This window comes from Barbus barbus (genome assembly GCF_936440315.1).
Source record: "Barbus barbus genome assembly, chromosome: 27".
NCBI classification, from domain to species: domain Eukaryota; kingdom Metazoa; phylum Chordata; class Actinopteri; order Cypriniformes; family Cyprinidae; genus Barbus; species Barbus barbus.
This window is the reverse complement of record NC_136755.1, coordinates 26,755,020-26,773,432: the sequence shown is the minus strand read 5'-3', so window position 1 is coordinate 26,773,432 and position 18,413 is coordinate 26,755,020. Positions and strand designations below refer to the sequence as shown.

Genomic DNA, 18,413 nt, shown 5'->3' with positions numbered 1-18,413 from the left:
TTACAGATATATCTTGAATATTTCATATAGAGCCCCTCCCTACTGCAACTGATGTCATACATTTGAGGATTTGTGTTCTTTAGTTTTGTGTTTTATGTTCTTGCAGGCTTGCAGACCATTTAAGTCTGTGTTGATGAAAGTCTCATTCGTCATATTTATGTCCCGTTTCTAAAAATAACCCGGAATGGTTCTCGCTTGAATGAATTAGTGTGTGCATTTATAAGTTTATGCCGTTATCCGTATGCGCTGGAGAGATAAAATATATCCACCTGAGTGTGTTCCAGAGAGCCACTGCAGCACACACACTCCATCGCCTTATTTATAACCAAGTTTCTCCCCCTCATCATATTTCAAACTGTCACGTTATGGATTAAAATTTTTATTTCGAGTGCTAAACGCCGGACAAACAGATGCGCTGAGAGATAGAAAAGCGGATGAGAGAGAGATGGAGAGCGAAGCGTTTGAGCGATGTTCACGTCTTCTGAATGTGAGGAATTATTGCTGTATAATAGCTTCCTCTCAGCACATAAGTCACAGAAGATAGTGATCTTTCTTTTCTCTCGTGCTGTTTTTCAGGCCTCTGGCCGCTGTGTTCATGTGTGCCGTATGTTTAATGTATGTTGTTGTGTGCTTTCAGATGGTATCAGTGTAACAGGTCTGCCCGTCTCCAGCCCGCTGCGGCAGGTCCTAAAGCCACGCACTGAAAATAAACCAGTCGGCACTGACGCCAGCAAGAACGAATTCAATCACGTCAAGGTAGGAATTCGAGCTAAACACACTTTATTTTTTTGCTAATGCTCTGCTCTAGAGCCGTAGTGCACTTGATTGCTGTAGAACACTTGTTAGTGGTCTAGCTAGGTGTGATGCTGTTTTAATGGTTACTTGGGTTCTAATTATGACATCACACTGGAATGTTCCGCCCACATTCGGGTCTCATTGTGAATCAGTCTTATTCTTATTCTCTGTGTAGAGCATATCAGATTTTTTTCTGATTGGCCTTTATTTGTTGAATCGTGTTTTTCCCTGCATTGAAGTTGTAAAACTTGATTGTTTCTCCTTTATATCAGTCTGTAGTGAGCAGGGCTATCTTTAATTGGATCTCTCTGTCCATGGTGCTGAAGTTTTGTGCAGATCTCTGTCCACGGTGCTGAAGTCCATAAGTCCGTAATCATTTTTGCAGAAGTCAGATTTGAGTGAGATCTCAGTTCATATGAGCTCAACTTTATTCTTTGTTATTGAGCAGATAGAGATTTTCTTTTCTTAGTAGTCCATTGTTCATTTCTCAGTATATAAAGGGCAAGAATCCCACTGGCAATCATGTTTGTGAATACAGTGGATACTGCTGCTGGATGAATAATTTTGTATTTATTTATTTTATTCTTTGTTAGTTTAAACAAAATAAATATAAATTAATTTATTTTTATTTTATTTTTATTTAATGGTATATTTAATTTAATTTTATTTATTTTTTGTGTTGCTTTATATTTATATTATAATTAATTTTTTTATAGTGCCTGTCAGTGGACGTGATATAATCAATCCAATTTGTATTTTATTTAATAATTATTATTTATTATTATTATTATTATTATTATTTATTTATATATAACTTTTTTAATTAACTTTATTATTTTATTACATTTGTAAAGTTAAAAATCGAATTTTTATGTATTTTTTATATTAAAAAAATACTGGTCAGGGGACGTGCTATAATCAATTCAATATGTAATGGAGGAATGGACTATCATCTGAAGGACTGTTCACACTGGCGGTGATCTGCAGTTGCAGTAGACAGGTGGTCATTCATTTTCAAAGTTTCTGGCAACCTGAGTGCACTGCAAAAACAATTTTCTTTGTATTGTAAAACAAGCAAGTTGGCATATGATAATAAATCTTTCTAAGAGAGAGCTCTAACTAAAGTTAATGAGATTTATGCGTAAAATGCACAGCAAAGACAACATAAATTTAATTCTAAAAGGAAACATATTTATTTTGTCTCACCCCATTAGCAAATAGGTTTTTTCCTTGTTTAAAGTCTAAACTAATTTCCGCTTCAGGGTACTAATTTTAAGACACAAGAAAACTAATTTGCTGTTGAATTAAATTACATATGATTTTTACCAACAGTAGACCTCATTTGTGATCAGATTTTTAAAAGCTATTCACAGCTGTGCAGCACACCAGCAACACCGGGATGTCCAGCCTCAGGAACGCCCAGTAGCGACCCGCCGTCCTCCAGCTGCAAAATCACTGTCAGTGTGAATGGGGCATGAGACTGACAATCCATCTACCTCCATCATTCCTGTCATCACTGCATAATTCAGTGCCATTTTTGGCAGAAAGAAAGAGTTTGAGGACACCGGGGTGAGAATATACAGATGCATCCTGAATGGAAACGAGATGAACAGGGAAGCTAGAGTAAGTAATGAGAGGAGGAAATGTTGAGTGACAGGACACATCAACGCTGCAGGATATATCCCAGCCTGAGACACTCTGAGTGTTTGAATCCAGACGAGCTGAAGGTAATCATTCTGCCGCCTGACTGACAGAGTCCGACTGAGACTCACAACAAGAAGTGTATTTACTCACTTCCCCTCTCATAACCCTATCAGCACTGTCCACTGAGAGAGAGAGTGACAGTGTTCCGGGTCTCACGATCTCCAAACCCCCAAACGGCTTAGCAGTGAAGAGAAGAATTCTCCAGCTCAGCTGTTTCCAGTGCAGTCTTTCTTTCTTCTTGTCCTGGCAGGGACTGAGGAGTGATAAAAGAGACAGAATGTGGTCTGCTCTGCTGGGATTGAAGCTGTTGGAGAGGGAAGATTAGGGTCAGATACCCGAGAGAGAGAGAGAGAGAGAGAGAGAGAGAGTGTGCTTGTGTGTGCTCAAGAGGAGAGATGATTTGCTGCTCAAGAAACATGGCTTATTATTATCAATATTGAAAATAGTTGGCACGTCATATTTTTGTGGAAAATATGATACTACTTTGTTTCAGGATTCTTTGATGAATAGAAAATCAAAAAGGACAGCAATATTTAAAATAGAAATCTTTTTTGTGACATTACATGCCTTTGTCACTTTTGATCAACTGTATGCATTAAAAGTATTAATTTCTTAAAAAAAAATCTTACTAACCCTAAACCTTTGAACAGTAGTGTATGCTTAACAGCATCTGGGTTTTTTTTTTTCACATATTGAGAAATTAACAGAATTATTATTGTTACACTTATTTTTCTTGAAATGTGTTTCTTCCACTTTGAGCGCTTTTTAAGACATAGGGTTTATTTTATAACAGTATGGAGGGTTTTAAAAAAAAAAGTTGTCTTTTTAATTTTTGATTGTTTTCTAAATGTATTGTATGTGTAGATTTTATAATTCTACCCAAATATTCTGTTAAAATATATATAAAAATCTGTTAAAATATATATAAAATATACTTTTTTAGATTGAAAACAAATCTAAACAAACTGATCTAAACAAATAAAACTGATCTAATTTAAACAAATAGTTAATCATGAATCATTTCAGTTTTTTAATTTATGAAATTAATGTAATTTATCAAAATTATAATTGGCTGACACCTCTAACAATATTTTAATATTGTTGCTAATACTAATATAATTTGTGTACTTGTTTACCAAAAAGACAACAGTGTTAGTGAAGAGCTTGAGATAAAGTTTGAGACGTGATGTGTGAAGAAAACGAATGAAGAGAAATTAAGCTAAATATCATTTGTGAACAGAATATTTTATTGTGTCTCAGAAAAGTATGAAAGTAGCATTTAACTGGGTGTATTTAGGATACATAAATGCAAGCAATTACCCTGAGCAAGACAAAGGAATTGACCAGAAAAAAAGTTAAAAATGACAAAAGCAGAGGTGGACAGTAGTGAAGTACATTTACTTGAGTATTGTACTTAAGTACACTTTTTGAGTATCTTTACTTGCATATTATTTTTTCTGGAAACTTGTGACTTGAACTTCACTACATCTGAAAGACAGATATTGTACTTTTCACTCCGCTACATTTCTACCAAGGTCCTCGAAGTAGCAAGTCGTTATGCAGCAGTTGTGAAAGTCAGTGAGTGAAGTTTTTTTTTCTTTTTGAAAATGTGATTTTTTTTTTTTTGACAGCAGATCAGTAATCACTCTTGTCGGGTTACGTAAAGGGATTTTCCCAGCATGTTTTGAAAACTGACCAGTCGCAATTGTGATATGTTTTTGCAACGATTCGATAAGAAGTTAAGATTGTGGGATATATTAGACACAATATTGTCTGATTTTTCAAAATTGTGTAAACGAAAATATTGCCTATAAATCCACAGAAGAACTGTTGTGCATCTTCTAACAAAACACAATAGGTGTTTGATTTGAAGCAGCACTGCGCATGGGTTCTCTGTATGACATCAACATACCGCGAGAGCGATGATGTCAAATAAATCTTGCTGTTTTGCTTTTTTGTTAAAGCAGTGTTGCTGTTGTAAAGTTATACAGCTACAGTTGTGTTGCTGGGTTTTAAAGCAGGTTTGATTTTTTTTTTTTTTTTATCAGTCTGTATTTACAGCATTTTCACTGTCCACTCGTTCAAATGTGGATGAATGGCTACACGTAGATGTGTTTACACACTGCCAGAGCTGTGAGAGATCACTACCATCCTGATTTTGTGGGGGTGGGTTGGGGTGTTAATTTTTAATTTTTATTTTGTATTTCAACTATCTGGGCACTTTTGGGGGCCTTAACGTGCTCGAAAACTGGAAATTGAAACTGAAAATTGGAAAATCGGCACGAACGTTGGAACCTGCGGCTATTAGGACGCCACAGAGGCTGGGACCCGGGCGTGGCACAGGGGCTCTACGGCGCCCCCTGGAAAGTTTTCAGAAAACTTGATATATAGCTCACACATACGTGCACGTATTCATATGAAACTCAGTACACATATAGAACTCATTGAGCTGAACAACTTCCGCGCTGCATGTCATAGGCTCTGCCCAACAGGAAGTCGGCTATTCAGGGCTGTTTAAAAAGCGCATGCTCTGGAATTTGATATACTCCTCTGAGGATTTCCATACGATTGCCACCAAACTCGGTGAACATGATCTCAAGACATTGGGGACGCTAAATTGCGAAGATATTTTTGATATCTCGAACGGTTTGCCCATGGCGAGGCGATTGAAGTTATGGCGAAAAATGAGACCCAGGAAATGCCTAATAACGTCCACATATATTGTCTGATTTTGATCAAACTTCAGTGGTTTCTTCGTTGTATGATGCCGAATGGATAGATGTGACTATTATGACTGAAAGTTATAGCGCCACCAACTGGCTGCAGGAAGTGTGTCATTTTCAAAATGCTTTGAATTCAGCATCTTATTTTTACTCGATTTGCTTCAAACTTCACCAGAATAATGTCAAAACACGGGCGATGTAAAACTGTGAAGGGAATTTTGATATCTAAAATGATGTTGCCATGGCAACGTGTCAAAGTTGAAAATTCGTTTCTGGTGATTTTGAGGCAGATAAGATGTTTAGAATGTCATGAAACTCAACACACATATCCATTTTAATGATAGTTAGACACTGGAAAAAGCTCATAAACGGGCATGGAAGAGGCACTCTATAGCGCCACCTTTTGTCACAAATGGGCACCAACCTTGGTACATACATTGTTCTTATTAATCCGGACAACTTTATAATTTACAGTCATTAGCTACGACCAACAGGATGTCGGCTATATTTATTTTAATGTGGGTTTTTTTTTAAAAAACGGGCTGTAAACAAATTCATACTCCTCCAAGCAGAAACACGTAAATCACACCAAACATTTTTTCACATGATGCCAAGATACTGAAGATGCTAAATTGCTAAATTCACTCTGCTTCTGAGTGTGGGGTGGGGTGTGAGTGACTGGGAGAGTTGAGTGTGGATTGAGGGGCTGGGTGAGAAAAAAGAGAGAGAGAGAGGGTCTGTTTTTTTAAATCTTTAAAAAATGCTTATAAATCATTAAATATTTTGATAACACTTTATAATAAGGTCTCATTTCTTAACATTAGGAAATGCATTAATTAACGTGAACTAACAATGAAAAATATATTTTTACAGCATGTTAATTCTTCCATGATAGTATGAACTAACAAAGAACAATTTTTTTTAAAGCATTTATTAATCTTTTTAATATTAGAAAAATAGTCATGTTCAAAAGATACAACTTTATATTTTAATAATGTATAAATACATTTTATACTTAATATTAATTAACATTAATAAATGGTATATAATTATTGTTTATGTTAACTAACAACAGTTAAATAATATAGTTTTTTAACAGTGGTTAGTTCACAAATAACATTAAGGATGAACAATATATTTTTACTTCATTTATTTGTATTAGTAAAAATTATTCATGTTAGTTCATGGAAATATAAATCGTTAATAAATGCTTATAAATCATTAAAAGCTTTGGTAACTAAAACAATGTCTCATTTGTTAGCATTAGTAAATGCATTGACTAACATGAACTACCAATGAAAAATATATTTTCACAGCATTTATTAATGTTTGTTGATGTTAGTTAATCAAAATGTTCGTAATTTAAAACTTTAAATCTTAATAATGTTTCAGTTTTGAATATTAACTAACACTAATAAATACGGTAACACTTTCTATGAAACCCGTATTTTTAATACATTATAAGGGTATTCTTAAGGCATTATAATGAATGCATAATGGATTATAAAAAACCTTATAATGTGTTATAAAATATCATTAATAATCATAACAACAATTATAATACATTATAGGGTAACACTTTATCAAGTTCAAGTTCAAGTTGAGCTTTATTGTCATTCCGCTACATGTGGGGACATACAGTTGAACGAAATGTCGTGTCTCGCAGGACCACGGTGCTACATAAATACAGACATACAACAATGAAGTAAAAAACACTATAAACCTATACACTAACCTACTGACAGATTTAACTATAAGTATACTATATATAAGTATTTACCCTATACAAACTAAAAGAATAAAGGATAAAAATACAAACTATACGAATGCTTCACATAACTATTACCCTATACAAACTAAAAAATAGAAGATAAAAAATACAAACTATACGAATGCTTCACAAATACTGTACATGTGCAAAGAGAGACATTTGAGTCAGCAGCTGGTTGGGGAACAGTGCGGGATGATTTGTAGTGCATGAGCATGTAAACATACATATATTGCTGAGTCTTTTGTGGGATTGTGCACACGCAGCAGTGTGTGTAAGTGTCCATAGTGCACATAGTGTAAAGTGTCCATAGTGCACATAGAGGAGAGTGTGTTACTACAGGTGGTTTGTACAGGCCCACTCACCTGTGTGTAGCACACTTCGATTTGCACAAAAAAATAAAAAAAATAAAAGTTCCATACAGTTTTTCTTTGGTGTGGTAAGGTTTGGGGTGGGGGGTGGTCCGTGTTTCAGGAGGTAGGGGTTTGCATGGGGTTTCAGAGGGGGGCGGGGTGGTTTGAGTTCAGGGCTCTCACAGCCTGGGGGAAAAAGCTGTTGAGCAGTCTGGCGGAGCGGGCTCTGATGCTCCGGTACCGTCTTCCTGATGGTAGGAGCTGGAAGAGACTGTGGGAGGGATGGGTGGAGTCCTTCACGATGCTGTTGGTTTTGCTGGAGCATCGTGTAAGGAAAATGTCCAGGATGGAGGGGAGAGGGGCACCGATGATCTTTGCAGCTGTGTTCACTGTCCGCTGGAGGGTCTTGCGGTCAGCAGCACTGCAGTTCCCGTACCAGACAGTGATGCAGCTGGTCAGCACACTCTCAATGGTGCCCCTGTAGAATGTGGTGAGGATGGGTGGAGGGAGACTTGCTCTTTTCAGCCGGCGGAGAAAGTGTAGGCGCTGTTGTGCCTTTTTGGAGAGTGACATGGTGTTGGTGGTCCAGGTGAGATCCTCTGTGATGTGCACCCCCAGGAATTTAGTGCTGCTGACTCTCTCCACAGTCGAGCTGTCGATGGTCAGTGGGGGGTGGTCAACGGAGTTTCTCCTGAAGTCCATCACAACCTCCTTTGTCTTCTCCACATTGAGGGACATATTGTTTGTGCCACACCATTCAGCCAGCTGTGCCACTTCCTCTCTGTAGTGCGATTCATCGTTGTTGCTGATGAGACCGACCACTGTTGTCATCAGCAAACTTGATGATGTGGTTGGAGCTGAACTTGGCAGTGCAGTCGTGGGTCAGCAGTGTGAAGAGGTGCGGGCTGAGCACACAGCCTTGTGGGGCACCTGTGCTCAGTGTTGTAGTGCTCGTGGTGTTGTTGCCGACACGGACTGACTGAGGTCTTCCAGTTAGAAAGTCCAGGATCCAGTTACAAAGGGAATTGTTAAGGCCCAGCAGGTTTAGTTTATTTATGAGCTGTTGTGGGATTATTGTGTTGAATGCCGAGCTGAAGTCAATGAACAGCATTCTAACATAGGAGTCTTTATTTTCTAGGTGGGTAAGAGCCAGGTGGAGGGTGGAGGAAATTGCATCGTCCGTAGAGCGGTTTGGTATGCAAACTGGAGCGTTATAATAACTGCATGCTATGAATCATTAGGTAAACATTAGTAAATAGTTAGTTCATCCTTTATAAAGCATTGTGGCAACATTAATAGTCATTAGTAAGCAGTTTTTAAATACAGCTATAAATGGCTTGTTCTTTATTTATTAGGCATATCTATTACAAAGGAGATTTAAAGGCTCAGTTATCTTCCTAACAGAAAAAATAAACAAACACAACACAGAGGGATACAGAACAGAAATATTTTTCCAAGATGCAAAAAATTAAACTGTACAACTGTACACTATAATTTTTATTTATTTACTTTTTTCAATGAAATTATAGAGGCTTAGTTTTCTTTTTTTATCAAGTGTCAAGTTGTTTAATTTTTTTGCATTGTGAAAAAATATTTTTGTGTTCTGTATCCCTCTGTGTTGTGTTTGTTTAACTTTTCTGTTTGAAAGATAAATGAGCCTTTAAATCTGCTTTGTAAATGCTTTATAAGGTATAAATAGTCCTCACTTTAGATGAGCTCACACAAATAGATGGCTGGCAACTGCTAAATGTTTTATAACTACCTGACTTAATCATGAATTACATCAGGAATTAAGCATTTATTAACACACTGAGCAATTATTATGATGTGTCTAAATAATATGATTTATAAATATACATTTAAATAGTTTATTAATCATTTACTTACACTTTCTAAGTGATCTTATGATCCACTGAAAACTCCTAAATAACTGGTTTGTAAATAACATAATAATTTAGAAAAGTTAAATTGATCATTAATAAAGTATGAAAATACAATTATTAAACAGTATATATATGCTCGAGAACAAAACATTTATAGCTGCCTATAAATACCTTACGACATCTCTTGAGTGCATGAATGTTTATATAAAACTAATTGTATTAGTAGACTCAGGTAGGGTCGGTAGAATGTTCACATACTTGCAAAGTATCCTATACTAAGTTTGTCTGTTGAGGAACCATCAAAATAAAGTGTTAGCATACAGTATATTCAGCAGACACACTACTAATACTCTTATGACTGCTAGATGACATGTAGTTGCAGAGTTACTTATAATGTTATTTATTATGCATTCATTATAATGCCTTAAGAATACCTTTATTATGTATTATAAATACGGGCTTCATAGAAAGTGGTACCATAAATACTAGATACTAATTGTTCATGTTAATTAATATAGTTAATGTTAAAAACTGAAACCTTATTGTAAAGTGTTACAAAGTTATAAAGTTGTATATGTTGTTCTGTGTGTGTGTGTGTTTCACAGAGTTGATGGTTTGGATTAACCCTTTAATTGCCATATCCCTTAAAACCAAACTGCCAGAGGGTTACTGTAATGTGTTTGCTCGCTAGGCACCATTTTATTGATGCCACCGGGGTGGTGTATGCACTGACGGCTTGGGCCCGTCATCGCTGCTTGCAGCTATATTTTTGTTTTATTTCTATACGTTTTTAACATTCTAAAAGCTCTTTACTCCAAAGATACTACAAGTTAGTCAGTGTATTCAGTAGGTACAAGGCAATGTAAGGTGTACTTAAGTAAAAACCTGTCTTTACAATTTTCACTTGTAATGGAGTAATATTTGACCAGCAGTATCTGTACTTTCACTCGAGTAATGGAGTTGTGTACTTTGTCCGCCTCTGGACAAAAGTACACATAGTTGAAGAAACACCTCTGTACAGATCTTATCGTGCATTTTCTTTAAAGCCATATGAGGTGTTACATTAACAAAAATAGCCGTTGGATCCAATTCCAGAAGTGCCAAAACTGGGTTCGGCTTGTTCCAGCAAAAATAGATTGTATCTGAACTGATTTAAAGGGATAGTTCACCCAAAAATGAAAATGAAAAATTGCTGAAAATGTGCTCACCCTCAGGTCATCCAAGATGAGTTTGTTCGTTCATTGGAACAGATTTTGAGAAATTAATCTTTGTATCACTTGCTCTCCAATGGATCCTCTGCAGTGAATGGGTGCCATCAGAATGAGAGTCCAAACAGATGATAAAAACATCACAAGATGTTTTTAACCTCAAGCGATGTTTCCTGCTAAAAGACATATCTATCCATTATATTGCTATATTGCTAGCACCTTTTTTTTTTTTTTTTTTTTACTGGAGGAAGTGTTATTATGGATTATGGATGATAGTTTGGCCAGAAGTGACAGTTTAAAGATAAAACACCTTAATGATGGATTTGTTTATCATAAATTTACAGCTTTTCACTTCACAAGACATTAATTGATGGACTGGAGTGATGTGGATTATTTGTGGATTATTGTGATGTTTTTATCAGCTGTTTGGACTCTCATTCTGACGGCACCCATTCACTGCAGAGGATCCATTGGTGAGCAAGTGATGTACTGCTATATTTCTATTATATAACAACAGGGTGAACTGTTCCTTTGATTTGTTGGAAAGTGTTGTTTGATTCATCGTTTTACTCATGGTTGTATCCCTTTAGTTTTACTATCAAAAGGCAAGCTGTACAGAATGCCACATGTACTGTATCTGTCTGCTGTCAAAATACCGCAAGAGATGCGAAGAATGCACGCTGCTCGCCAAGGGTTCAGCGATTCAGTGGATTTCGGTACAGTTGGAATGTATGTCATTCACAAACTTCTTCACATTCACATGGTTTGATGGTGCTTTACAACTAAGGATGCTGTGCACTTGCTCTGTTTAACAAAAATTAATCATGTTAAACATGAAATTAATCGTATCCCGTTTCCAAGTTGGATTTAGACTCTCACACTCTTTCTCCCTTTTCGATGTGTGTTTTCCTCCGTCTGTATTTTCCCAGTGTTTCGTCCTCAGCTTTCGAAATTTGAAAAACAGCACAAGCAATTCCGTCATTGTTACTTCGGCCAGACGGTGAAGAAGCATTTTAATAATTTCTCAGATGGTGCTGGAGGGAGAGCGAATCGATACGAGATCTGATGTGAGTTCAGTTCAGTAGATGAATGACTGGTTTTCTGTTGGTATGGAAACAGATCATCACATGTGAGCCCTGATGGCTCCTGCGAATGGCACAATGTGCTTGTGACAGATTCTGCCCGGCACAAACTCTTAAATTAAGCTGTTTGGTTTCGATGCGTTTGTGAGTTTGCAGTCATACAAGCACACACACGCATAGTTTACTTCATCATTTAGCCTTGTGATTAGTTTGTTTACTTGTTTTGTGCATGTAAAGGAAATGAAAAGCACTCTTTTTCCCATCAGCGGCTGGGAAAACTGCTTTATTGAAGATGAAAAGGAACATTAAAAGTAAATGATCATCAGGTTTTATGAAGTCTGACATGCTGCTTTGGCTATCTGTCTTCACACACTGCTTTTTTTACTTTAGCATCTGTTTTTGTTGTGGCGGTAGGTTGGTTTGATTACTTCTGATTAAATCAACCCATAATGCAGAATCTAGTCTTACATTAATGATATGAATGAGAACATATACTTGTTCTCCTTCCCTTCAGGCCGGAGTGTCTGTAAATTAAAGGTCTAAAGACAAATGCATTGACGTGAGGAGATATTTTCACCACAGGCTCCAGATATGAGTCACACAGCACCGGGAGGCTTTCCAGCACTATGTTACAATACTTTGGGTCCCTAGAAGTGAGCTAATTTTGGCAAAATCTCTCAATGGGGATGTTATGAAGGTAAAAATTATTTGATAATTTATATGTGAAGTAAATATTGTGGTAAAAATAAAAAAATAAAAAATGTCTTTTGTGTGGTGAGGATTTGTGCTAAAAGTTTTAAAGGTCAGTAATATTTATTTATTTTTTGTAAGAAATGTATACTTTTATTTAGGTACGACTCATTCAAATGATCAAAATGACAGTAACTATTTTTATATAAGACTTAAATGGCTAACTATTACACTGCCGTTACTTCAGTCTTCAGTGTCACATGATCTTCAGAAATTGCTCTGAAATGCTTATTTGGTGCTCAAGAAACATTCATAATTATCAGTGTTGTAAACAGTTGTGCTGCTTAATATATATATATATATATATATATATATATATTGACATTATAAATGTCTTTACTATCACTTCTGATCAATTTGATGTTTCCTTTCTGAATAAAAGTTTAATTTCTTTAACCCTCTGTAAAAAGTGATAAGTTGACTTAACTTAAAAAAATTTAGGAAACCAGTTTCCTTAAAATTATTAATTAAATAATTATTTATTAATTAAATAATAATAATTTATTTATTATTAAATAATTTTTATTTAATAATAAATACAATTAATTTTTTTTTTATAATAATAATAATTAAAAAAAAGTTAAGTGAATTGTCAAGTTCGGTCATTTTAGACCGGAAAAATTTTTTTTTCGAATTTTTAAAAATCGCTACTTCATCAGAATGGTACGAAACTTGATGACTTTTATGGCAGATGCTATGTAAAAATCGTGGGCTTGATTCAAAAATGACCGCCATTGCATATGAATAGGAAATAGAGCACAGGAATAAAGCGGTGACACTCAAAAATATCAAGAGTGCAAAAAAGACACTCTGCCCTCCCCCTACAGACACACATATATGAATTAGCGTGACTGTAACACAAAGCATGTTTCTGCAAATGCATGAAATAAAAACAATATTTCAGCCAAAAATGCAGTGAAAACACAGACACCAAGGAAGGTTTACACACTAAAACATCCTGAGTACAAAACACATACACACACTCAAACACACACTCATAGACACACATACACACGCACACACACACTATTATACACACAAATGAACTGGTGTAGCTGTAATAATATGGCAAAATTGAGCCAGAAGACTCAAATAAGAGGTTTACAAACTTTAACATGAAATACTGCCATAATTGAAAAGTAATATGAAAATCTTAGATTTTTTTTTTATTTTCAATGGGAAAATTATTGATCATAATTATTGCATAAATATGAATTAGTACCATGAAATTCTCTCAAAATACAAAAAAAATTAAAATATTATGGAACAAAAATATATTACATTGATTTTACTGAAAACAAAAAAAGTTACATTTCGGGTGTTCGGTCAGTTTTGAACGCGAACAACACAAATGTGACCCCCAAATGAACAATACCAGAGGGTTAAATATATATATATATATATATATATATATATATATATATATATATATATATATATATAGGCTCAAGGGGTAGTTAAATGCTGTGAAGAGGCAAGTGATGTGATCACTTAGTGGAGACTGGAGAGATGAAACCCAGCGAGAGAGGGAAGATCCGGATCAGCAGCTGGAGTCGTGCCCGTGTGTGTGTGTCTGGCAGCTCATCTGTGAGATGATGTATGGCAGTAATTCTGTAGCTCTGACTACTGTGTAAGCACTTTCAGCAGCCAACCGCAGTGAAACACACACTTACACACACACACAGGTACGCACAAGAAGATGCACTATGCTTCAACCTGCATCAGTAGCGCAAAAAAGTATGCATTAGGTGAGAGTCTATGTGTAAGTGCTTTGACTACAAAACCCTTAAAATTCAAAACCCTTTGTGGACCAGATTGGAAAATAAAGCATGTTTATAAACCAGTGAGATTAAAATGCACATTTATTTAGCAGTTACGCATGTGTGAGCCTGAATGCAACTCAGTCTTTTCTAAAGATCATTTTAGCAGGACAGATAATCATAAACAAGGTATGACCTTTACAAAGGAAAGGAGATGAAAATAAGAAAGATTTCAATTTACAAATATGAAATCAACACTGACCCTGTTAACCTAACTCATGTGTTGTTAAAGGTCCCCTGAAGTGCTCTGTAACACTCAGCGTTATTCTATGTGGTGACATAATTTAAACTGAAACAGGAAGACAGGGCGGGACATATGGAGCAGCCCCGCCCCCTTTTTAAAATAGCCAATAGCGTTTTGTTTATGGCAGCGGCTATTTGCACTAAGTGTAAATAGCGATAGACGCTATTTACACTAAGTGCAAATAGCAATTAGATGCTATTTACACCAAGTGCAAATAGCATATTTTTTTAGTGACAGATGCTATTTACACTAAGTGCAAATAGCGATGGATTCTATTTACACTATGTTAAAATAGCAAGATTTTCTGCTATTTATACTACTTATTGCAAATAGTGACAATTATCTGCACCTCAGTATTGTAGTACATTATAAAACAGTATGCAATAATAACGTACTGAGTGTAAATTATAATTTTAATTCAAATTTATTAAATGGATGCCACCTTATTGGGACAATAAAGCCCTCCCAACACCTACCCTAATCCTACCCGATACTTTATTTTCAACTTTTTGATTATTTCCTTAATTTTATTGAAAATAAATGCCTTTCTGATGCGATATGAGATTTGAAAAGGGAGAAAAAAATGTTTGGCAAAAGGTGGGCTCGAACTCGGGTCGATCGCGTCAAAAAGTGTGCGCCTTACCAGCTACGCCACTGAAACTGATGTTAAACTAACTTTGAGTTAAAAAGAAGCTAGTGTAAATAGCCTTTGCCAACAAGATGGGCTATTTGCACTTAGTGTAAATAGACACTCCGTTTGTTTATATCTGCTCAGGCCAGAGCCGTACTTGAGCTCGGTAAAGCCGCATTTAACAGCCATAGTCTAATAGACTATAGTCCAAAGCCAAAGTCCGGATTAGACTGTGAGGGCTGCCGCGGTTGGCATGACAACGTGAAACAAGACCTCATTTGCCCCAATTGAAAGCATATTTACACTGCCTGAATCTTTCCCTATCGCCTACGTGCCATTCACTGTACTGGAAATACTGTGTAGTGTAGGGGGCGGGCGCTTCGCTTTCTAGATCGCATTTGATTACACACTTCAATGCACTTTGAACGGAACATTCGTTCACTTCGAACTGGAATCTGGCGGAATATCCTGTGAGGTCCACTTCGCAGGGCACTTACGTCCGAATAGTTGTAATTACTACACACCGTCTCTGTCTCTATTTAGGACTTGTGGATCATTGTGAGTGTGGTTTACTGCATTTTTGTGTATGTGTGTATGCATTTGTTTGTGTTTTGAGTGTCTATGTAAGTGTGGCAGAGCACTGCTTGATCAAGGAGAGTCTCACTGCATCCCACAAGATCCAGGGGGCGTGGTTGGATCCAGATCCAACTCCTCCCACCTTACATAAACCTACCCGTCTCCACCCCCTGATCCCTAAACCCACCCCATCTCCACCCCTACACCTACCAATCTCCACCCCCTAGATGTGGATCCAACCACGCCCCTGGATCTTGTGGACTGCAGCGAGCCCTGCTTGGCCACATGCATTTGGAGTCCTGAATGTGAGTTTGCATGCTGAATTGGATTTAATAAGATAAAAAGATTGTGAATCATGAAATTGCTAGGAAAAGAACTATGGAGTTGCAACCAATAGAAAACATACAGCATGAGCAGTGTAGTTTGATTCACAATGAATGATGATTATGAGCTGATTCTTTTAATGAATTATTTTGAAAAATCAATTATTTAATGAATTATAAAAAAAAACATTTTAAATGTAAATAAAAGTAAAAAAAAAAAAAGCTAAGTATAGTATCTGTGATAGCTAAACATATTGCAAGAGAGGTGTCACCACAAACATGACAGAATACTTTAATTTAGTAGATCGTTGACGATCGCGAACACAATTCAAACACCAACGTGATTCTATTCCTAAATTACAATGATTCGTCTGTTTCATGCTTCAGCCTTTGACGTGTGCGATCACAATGTTGTGATCACTTGGTTCATCTATGCAGCGTACAATCACACCAGTGGGATTGATTTGAACATTTAAGCTGCGTTAAAATTTATTTGTCTTTGAATCATACAAGAGATTCGTTCAAGAGCGCGGATTCGTCCAGTAATGAAACAAGGACATGTGAAGTGACATTCAGCCAAGTATGGTGACCCATACTCGGAATTCGTGCTCTGCATTTAACCCATCCAACGTGCACACACACACAGCAGTGAACACACACACACCGTGAACATACACCCGGAGCAGTGGGCAGCCATTTATGCTGCAGCGCCCGGGGAGCAGTTGGGGGTTCGGTGCCTTGCTCAAGGGCACCTCAGTCGTGGTATTGAGGGTGGAGAGAGCACTGGACATTCACTCCCCCCACCTACAATCCCTGCCGGCCCGAGACTCGAACCCGCAACCTTTGGATTACAAGTCCGACTCTCTAACCATTAGGCCACGACTTCCCAGGGTACATCTTGAGTGAGTAATTTAATCATTCATTCATAAATTACATGTGATTTTGTTTAGTTGTCTAATGTTTTCTTCAGAATCATGAGAGCACCACAACTTCCATTGGGGTAAAAAACAACAACAAAATAAACTCAATTTATCCAGAATCATGCAGTTCTATTTTGCACACAAATAACTCAGTTTTCATGTAGCCTGTTGATTTTTGTTGATGGTATTCAGCTCCAATAAATGGTTGGCAAAAAACAGACACATGATAAATGTTTGATATCATTATTTAATCACATTGGAATCGAAACTGGGAATCGAAAAGAATCGGAATTGAAAAGCAGAATTGGAATTGATCAAATTCAAACGATACCCAACTCTAGCCACAGCACAACGAAAACAAGACGCAACACAATGAAACAAGTTGCAATAAGCCACAACACCGTGGAAACAACCTGCAGCACAACGGAAACAAGCTACAACAATGAAATTAGCACAACACATCAAAAACAAGCTGCAACACAACGAAAACAAGCCACAGCACAGCGAAATCTCCACAACACAACGGAAACAAGCCACAACACAACAGAAACAAGCCACATGATTTCATTTTGTTGTGTTGTGCACTACTGGTTCCCCTTACTGAAGGATCATGTGACTGAAGATTGGAGTAATGATGCTGAAAATTTGTGTATTTGTATGCTGGACACATCTACATTGGTAACTGGTCACTGACATTAGAAAGCAGTAGCTTGAATTGACACTGGATTTCTTCTGGCAAACCTGCATGTATCTGTGTTTGTATGTGTGTGAAAGGGTAACCTGATGTCATAGAGACCTGCTTTTACAACATAAAGGTCACTACAGACCAGTGTTGATAAACACATCTGATAACCTGCTCTTATCAGGATCTGACCGCATGCATGCACGCATGCACACACACACACACACACACACGTCTGTTTGGGCTATCTGAGAAATAGGCTGTAAAATCATGAGAATTCACTTCTTTCATACACACTGTATCATAATATTCTGTCTTTCTGTTCAGAACAGCTTAGTATGACTAGAGATGAAGAGTAACTGGCATTTTAGGCTGACATTGAGATGGCTGTGACAGTCAGACAGAGACTGACAGCTCTTTCAGCACAGTGCTGGAGGTTTTACTGTTATTTAAGCACCTCCTGTTTTCCTTGTATTTTGCATATTTATGCCTCTCAAAATCATAATTAGTCCTTTTCCTACTCTACACTAATCTTGTAGATTGGTCCATACTGCAACCATCATTTGATTGAGATGTAGCAACGTGAGTTCTTTTTAAAGGCATTTTTAGAGTAGTTACATTTTTAGAAAATGTAAATGACAACATTGTTTGAATTTTCTTCATTTGTTCCTTCATTTTTCATTTGAGCGTTTTTTTCTTTCATTTATTAATTTGTTCTTTCATTTTGTTTTTGTTTTGGTAAATTAATTCAGTTGTAATTTAAATAATTTTTGTAGGAATGTTTTAATTGGTTTATTAATTCATTAATTTGCTTGTCCATGGATTTGTTTATTCATATATATATATATATATATATATATATATATATATATATATATTACAGTCCCCTCCATAAGTTTTGGAACAGTAAAGACAAAATTGCTCTGTTGCATGTGGAGTCAAGACATTTGC

At 36.5% G+C, this 18,413-nt stretch overlaps 1 pseudogene across 1 annotated transcript in view; it reads left to right on the top strand.

Moving 5' to 3' along the window:
- Positions 1 to 18,413, top strand: part of LOC306847470 (trafficking protein particle complex subunit 9-like) — a 226,550-nt pseudogene that overhangs the window by 99,342 nt on the left and 108,795 nt on the right. Inside the window, exon 11 of the transcript in view lies at positions 638 to 756. The product of the transcript in view is annotated as a trafficking protein particle complex subunit 9-like (transcript). The remainder of the gene's footprint in view (positions 1 to 637; positions 757 to 18,413) is intronic.